At 53.7% G+C, this 7,520-nt stretch overlaps 1 long non-coding RNA gene across 1 annotated transcript; it reads right to left on the reverse strand.

Annotated features, from left to right (window-relative positions):
* Positions 1-4,589: 4,589 nt before the first annotated feature.
* LOC112607285 lies at positions 4,590-7,213 on the reverse strand. Its single transcript, XR_003115759.1, has 2 exons — positions 6,606-7,213; positions 4,590-6,349 (listed from the first exon to the last, which is right to left on the reverse strand). It is a non-coding gene; the product is annotated as an uncharacterized LOC112607285 (long non-coding RNA).
* Positions 7,214-7,520: the final 307 nt, after the last annotated feature.

Genomic DNA, 7,520 nt, shown 5'->3' on the forward strand with positions numbered 1-7,520 from the left:
GGGATTACAGGCATGTGTCACCACACCCAGCTAATTTTTGTATTTTCAGTAGAGACGGGGTTTCACCACGTTGGCCATGCTGATCTTGAACTCCTGACCTCAGTGATCTGCCCACCTTGGCCTCCCAAAGTGCTGGGATTACAGGCGTGAGCCACCGAGTCCGGCCTAAACTTCCAGTCTTGCTCCTTCTAGACTCCTGACTCACTAGCTAAGCCACTGTCCATGAGCCCATGTACATTCTTTCCTCAAGCCACTTCTCTCTTCACACAAGGTAGATGACCAGGTGCACTGCTGACCGCCTGCCGCTGTCTTTGAGGACCACCCTGGGAGGGCTGTGGTGCAGCAGCCACCCACGTTCAGCTCACGGGAACACGTCCACTAGGGTGAGACTGCAGCCTATCTCCGCTGGTCACAGGGAAACTCCCAGGATGTGAGCTGAGGGGAGGCTTTGGTGCCTCATGGCTAGAGGCAGGGGGTCTGGACCACAAAGCTCCTGCCTTGGGGAACTTTGGGAGCCCAATCCCTGATATACCGCTTGTACCTCATGATGGATGCCTGGCCTTGTGATTTGGTGACTCATCGGCTCATGGTGAAAAGCTGTGTCCACTTGATCACTTGATGTCCCCTGGTCAGATGCTCAGTTTCTCTCAGTGCTTAGGGACACATCCAGAGCCCTTCTCTGCTGCAGATGGCATGAAGTTGTTCCAGCACCCTCGGGGTCTGCACTGTGGCTTTCCTATTGGGGCCTGCCAGGGACACCACATGGTGACCCTCTCCACTACAGATACCCCGTGTAGCATGGGGCCTGCAGAGTCACGTGTCCCAAGCACAGTTGCTCATAGAACTGCAGCTCCAAGCTAGCAGCCTTCTGTGTCCCTCAAGAAACAGGCGAAAACTGGACCCCCAAGTGCTGAGTATGCCACCTCCAAACTCAAAGAGTCCTGCCAGAAGTCACGCCTCCTTCCACGTGGTAGGAAGGACAGGTGCAGTAACCACCCTTTACCTTGCAGGAGATAGCCCAGCATGGCCAGACCACTGGCCCCATCAAACCCCCACAGCATGGCAGCCCCTGAGCCTTCCCATTTATCCCTCATCCTCCTCCCACACATATTCTACCAAAGCTTCCAAGGAACCTGCTGCTTCTTGCTCTGTAGGTCTGGTTAACAAGATGGTGCTCCTCATACTGACCAATGTGGTGGCCTGGAGGCTGCCCCAATGGGCTGGGTCCCTTCAGACTATGTTGTGATAGAGAACAGGAAAATTGACGTAGCCCTGGAGTAAGGCTGTGAATGTACACAGCTGCATTCTATATATCCATGATGACCTTACCCAGCTCCAGTGAAGATGCTCCTTATTTGCAAGGACAAGGCAGGAGAATCATTTGAGCCCAGGAGTTCAGTAGGGAGACCCCAACTCTACAAAAAGTACAAAAATTAGCCAAGCATGGTAGCATACGCCTGTAGTCCCAGCTACTCAGGAGGCTGAGGCAGGAGGATCTATTAAGCCCGGGAGGTCAGGGCTGCAGTGAGCCAGGATTGTGCGGCTGCACTCCAGTAGCCTGGGCAACACAGCGAGATCCTGTCTCTGGAAAAAAAAAAAAAAAGATACGCTTGGGGAGACCACTCTGTTAAATTCGTGGTTCCACAATGCCACAATGCATCAATGCATATGATTTTTGCAGGGGCCACACTTGTGCATTCAATAGAGTTATGACAAAGACCCCTCCTTCTGCATTCTTTTTTTTTTTTTTTTTTTTTTTTTTTGAGGTGGAGTCTCGCTCTGTCGCCCAGGCTGGAGTGCAGTGGCACGATCTCGGCTCACTGCAAGCTCCACCTCCCAGGTTCACGCCATTCTCCTGCCTCAGCCTCCCAAGTAGCTGGGACTACAGGCGCCCACCACCACGCCCAGCTAATTTTTTGTTTGTTTGTTTGTTTTTTGTATTTTTAGTAGAGACGGGGTTTCACCATGTTAGCCAGGATAGTCTCAATCTCCTGACCTCGTGATCCGCCCGCCTTGGCCTCCCAAAGTGCTGGGATTACAGGCGTGAGCCACCGCGCCCGGCCCCTTCTGCATTCTTAAGTCTCTGAAGATGGCACTAATCTCCATCCTTCCTCCACAAATTCGATATTGACTGTGTTGTCTTCTCTGGGGTAGTGGGGAGGGGGATGGAGGAGAAAGGCAGTTTCAGGGGCTTCCATTGGGCCTAATGAGGCAGCTCACATGCTATAGGTCAAGGAACCAACATGAAGGCTCTCCCACCTGCCAGGAATTTCTACTCCATTTACACATTCAGGAGCTTGGAGAATGACCACATGGTACGTCTCTGGACACACTGGAGGCCTATTGTGAGATGGACCTAGGCCAGGACTCCATTTATTACCTGGTTCCTATTACATCTTTACGGTTAACATGATGATGGCCTTTGGGTCCCTGGGTGTCAATGTCAATCTGAACCCTATATCCAAAAGTCCCTGAAAGATCTGGGAAATCCCCTTGTGGCAGCCCTGGAGATGCCACACAGCATCCCCTTGCCACAGGGCAGTGAGCTGACAGCCTCCACCATGGGTGACAGTGTTTAAGCCAAGGTCATGCTGCCCCAGGCAGCTCCCAGCAGTGACTACCTGCAGCAGGGGTAGGAGGCTCTGGCATTCCTTCCCTACATGGGACTCCTCTTTGAGCGATCTTGGTTCCAGAGCCTCTGCTGGGCTGGCCAGACTCCCTCCAAGCTGCACTGCAGTCGGAGGCTTTTCCTACCCAATCCTCCTTCCTTCCCCATCTCCTCTCACAGGTGTCAGACCCTCCTCACAGCCTGAAAGTCCCCAGCACCCTTGTGCTCCCTCCTTTACCTGTTACAGGTGCTACCTCCATAAATTGCCTGCTTTTCTAACTCCATCCACCTGATTCCCACAGGACCAGAACTAGCCACGCCCTCTCCCCAGTGTACAGCTGCCGGAGAAAATGGCTAAGTTCCCTGTTATGTGTTGGATCACGCCCCCACCATTCCCCCTGGTACTGGGGAAATCCTGATCCCTAGGACCGTAAATGAGACCTTATTTGCAAATAGAGTCTTTGCAGATGATCAAGCTAAGATGAGGTTATTAGGATAGGCCCTAATTCATTATGACTGTGTCCTTATAAAAAGGAGAAATTGGAGGTGGGAGGGTCACTTGAGGCCAGGAGTTCGAGGCCAGCCTGGGCAACACAGCAAGATCCCATCTCTAAAATTGTTTTAAAATTAGGCTGTCATGGTGGTGCACACCTATAGTCCAGCTACTCAGCAGGCTGAGATGGGAGGATCGCTTGAGCCCATGAAGTCAAGGCTACAGTAAGCCATGATCATGCCACTGCACTCCATTCTGGAGTGTAGACAGTGCAAGACCGTCTTAAAAACAAAATAATGGGTGGGGCAAGGAGAGAATTTGGACACAGAAACAAGTAAGCACATGGGCAGAACATCATGGGAAGATGAAGGCAGAGTTCAGGGTAATGCATCTCTAAACCAGGGAGCGCCTCCAAGACTGCCAGGGAGCTAGAAGAGAGGCAGCGCAGACACCCCTCATGGCCCTCATAAGGAACCAGCCCTACTGATGCCTTGATTTTGGACTTCCAGCCTCCAGAACTGTGGGACAATGCATTTCTTTTTTTTTTTTTTTTTTTTTTTTTTTAGACGGAGTCTCACCCTGTCACCCAGGCTGGAGTGCAGTGGCACGATCTTGGCTCACTGCAAGCTCTGCCTCCCGGGTTCATGCCATTCTCCTGCCTCAGCCTCCCAAGTAGCTGGGACTACAGGTGCCCACCGCCATTCCTGGCTAATTTTTTGTTGTTGTTGTTGTTGTTGTTGTTTTTGTATTTTTAGTAGAGATGGGTTTTCACCATGTTGAGCCAGGATGGTCTCGATCTCCTGACCTTGTGATCCACCAGCCTCAGCTTCCCAAAGTGCTGCGATTACAGGCATGAGCCACTGCGCCCAGCCAGGACAATGCATTTCTATTGTTTAAACCACCCAGTCTGGGGCAGGTTTTGAGAACAAGTTCAGGTCTGGAAACAGCAGGGGATCATTCCTTTCTGTTGGGGCATCCGGCCTTGGCCTTCTGTTCATCCATTCTTGGTTGCTTTTCATTCTATTTGTTGAACAAAACCCTTGCTGGCTGCCTAGACACCTTTCCCCTGGAAACGCTATGTCCTATGAGCCATTTCCATAGGCCAGGCAGGGCAGGCTCCCCCACGGCTGTCCCAACCCTGCTGTCCATTCTGATCCTCTGGTTTGTGACAGACAGTTAAGTGTTGCCCTTTGACCTGGGCTACTCGGGAATGCAGCCATCCCTGTGGCTATGGGAGAGCTCAGATCCATGGCAGCCCACCCCTGCCAGGCCTAGGCCACTGAGGACAACCCCTGCAGGGCTGCTCAGCAATGCCCATGTCTCCTTGACAGCTCAGACCTTATCATTTGGGTAAAGAGCTGGAACGTCCCAAAGAACTTGGCCAGCTGGTGGGTTTTCCACCCTGTTCCGTGGTGAGCAGGTCTGTGCAAATCTACCTGCAAAGGCCAAGGGAACTGAGAGGCTGAAGAAAGAGGCTGACAAATCCAGTTTCTTGTAAAGAAATATTTAATAGGGACTTAGGAACAGAAGTGATGTTCCGGGCAGCCACAAAACGGTAGATCCCCACATCTGCCCTGCAGAAAGTACTTTTATGTAGCAAGCTTTTAGGGTAAAACATGTGCAGGTGGCCATGCCTCCGACTTCATTGCAAAACTCATATCTACTTGGGGAGTGGGTGAGCTAAGCATCTTTACAAAGGGTTATGTATTGTACAGGCATTGTTTAAAGAGCTTACTGCAGAGCACCCTGGTATGTGGGGGTGAAACATGCATCATCATATGGCGGTTTTAAGATGGCATCACTCTTGTCGTGCTGTTCTCCTGTACAACCTACAACAGAAGAGCCATTCTGGCTTGTCCACTTCTCTGAGACTTTGCATACCTTCCTCCAAGGCTGTTTTGACATCTCCACTTCATCGTCTATGCACTATCACTTCTTCCAAGCTTTCAAGAACCCTCTCAAGTGCCAGGCACTGTGGCTCACACCTGTAATCCCAGCACTTTGGGAGGCCGAGGCAGACAGATCACTTGAGGTCAGAAGTTTGAGACCAGCCTGGCCACCATGGCAAAACCCCATCTCTACTAAAAAAAAAATTACATTAGCTGGGCATGGTGGTGCATGCCTGTAATCCCAGGTACTTGGGAGGCTGAGACAGGAGGATCACTTGAACCTGGGAGGTGGAGGTTGTAGAGCCAAGATTGCACCACTTTACTCCAGCCTGGGCGACAGAGAGAGATTCTGTCTCAAAAACAAAAAGAACCCTCCCAAGCAACATATCAGAATCATCTTTCCCAGGGCCTTTTTAGGGGTTTGGGAGTCTTTCTGTACTAATTAAGTCTCCAGTCTCCAGCTTCTATGCAGCCTCCCTTGATCCAGAACCTTCAGAGTCCACATCTAGGAATATTCTCCAGACCCGGCTGGTCCCTGCTGGCTTGCTCCCGCCACTCCTCTGCTTGTTAATCCCTCTTGGTCCCTGGCATGCGAAGCACATCCTTGGTCAGGTCATGCTGAGATCTGATCCCAGCTTTGAACCTGATGGTCAGGAGGGGAGGTGGGGACAGACGCTGGAGAAACAATGCCTTGTCTCGTAAAGTACCTTCCCTTAGTTTCTGCATGGTCTTTAAGTAAGAGGACCTCTGTCTTTCAACAGAGGGAACGGGCCACTTCTGCAGGCCAGAAGGTACAGGAGAATCTGGGGGTTCAGTGTCTCAAGAGTGTCTCCCCAGAGAGTCCATCTCAAATATCAGGGACCCCACCTTCCCCCTCGGGGCCCTGACTTTGGAGAAGGGACTTCCCTGGGCTGGAAATCTGGCCTTCTCTGAAGTCCTGCACCTTGTCTTCTGCCCTCTGACCCCTGGCTGTAGAAGAGAAGCATTTCCTTAAATTCTGCCAAGGAATCCTGACTTCGCTTTCAATTGGTGATCCCTGGCCCTGAACTTGTCATTTTCCTTCTTCTAAGTGTCAGTAGTGTTCAGTGACAGCCTCCCCGCTCCATGTCCTTCTCACGGCTATTTTCCCATCTGTCTCTTAACACCAGTGATATTGCACGAGCTAGGCACCCCCATTCACCTGAGTCCTGTCCCAGGTGACCACAGGCGGAGGCCTGAGCAGCTGCTCTGCCACCTCGTGCCAAGGGCCTCCTGCAACGGACTCCAGTCACCAGGGGCCAGGAGGGCATCCTCCCAGAGCATCCTGTCTTTGGGGCCAGCTTCCTGGGGCCCCTCCTGGTGCTCCCTGCCTTCGGCTGTCTGAAAGCAGAGCCCAAGACAGGGATTTACTAGGAGAAAGCTCATCGAGACAAGCCCCCCAGGACATGAGGGCAGAGGGGCGGGGAAGGAGAAGGGGCTGGGTAAAGGCGTGGTGCCAGGGTAAATACAGCTCTGGCAGATCTGCAGGGAGCCCTGGGGCTTTGACTGTAACCCAGAGGTATCGCCATCTAGAGGCAGGCGAGGGAACAGCCTTTTGTACAGTTAGCGGTGGGCTGTGGGCCTCCCCTGAACCTACCAGGTGTTGTGGCTCCATTGGCTGAGGATGCTTCTCCAGGGAAGGAGGCAGGGAGCCCGGGAAGCGGGGTGGGGTCGCGACACCGACAGTAGCTGCCAGACCAGCCACGCTGTGCTCAGCTCCCTCAGGCTGTCACTCATCAGTCACCATGTCACTATCTCTGGGGCGTGTCAGTCACCATCGACGACGTGTCCCCCAAGCTGCAGGGATGCAAATCCAGCCCTCCAAGAGGCTCTGTTGGCCCTCTCCGCATGGGCTTGAGGTCAGGGGTGGGGGCACGTTCGGACCGCCCTCCTGCCTCTCTGAAGAAGATACTCCAAGTCCCGGCTCCAGCTCTCCGGCCTCTTTGGTAGCTGGGCGGGTGGCCATCCAGGAGGCCCGTTCTCCATGCCCAGCTTGGCAAGGCTCCTCGGGACGCCGGACTCGCTGCCCCTGTTTTCTTATGACTTCGGCCCAAAGGGACCCAGAGTCTGAGGTTAACACCCCTTCATCCCAGCGTGAGCGGCGCCTGACTCCAGCTCTCCACTCCCCCGCCTCCTATCCCCTGCACTGGGCTCACCCTGCACTCCCACCTGCAAATCAGCAGAGCAGAGGCCAGCGCTCCCGACACCCGGCACCACCCAGAGCGAGGCAGGGGGAGCTGAATGGCCGGGAGCGCCATCTAGTGGGAGCCAGGGGCGAGTCCCTGAAAGGGACTGGGGAGCCGGGACTGGGGCAGGGCAGGGTGGTGTCCCAGGGAGGGCCGGGGCCCAGGCGCTGGACAGCAGAGGACGTAAAGGGAGAGGCATGGGACAGCGAGGAGCCAGGGTGCTTCTGGGACGCATGAGACCCATCCTAGCCTGCCCCTGCCCTGGTAAGCAGGTGAGTCGGCTCACGAAGGACACACCACGTCCAGTCTCTGTCTCCTCTCCAGAC

Source organism: Theropithecus gelada, chromosome 14, assembly GCF_003255815.1.
Source record: "Theropithecus gelada isolate Dixy chromosome 14, Tgel_1.0, whole genome shotgun sequence".
NCBI lineage: Eukaryota > Metazoa > Chordata > Mammalia > Primates > Cercopithecidae > Theropithecus > Theropithecus gelada.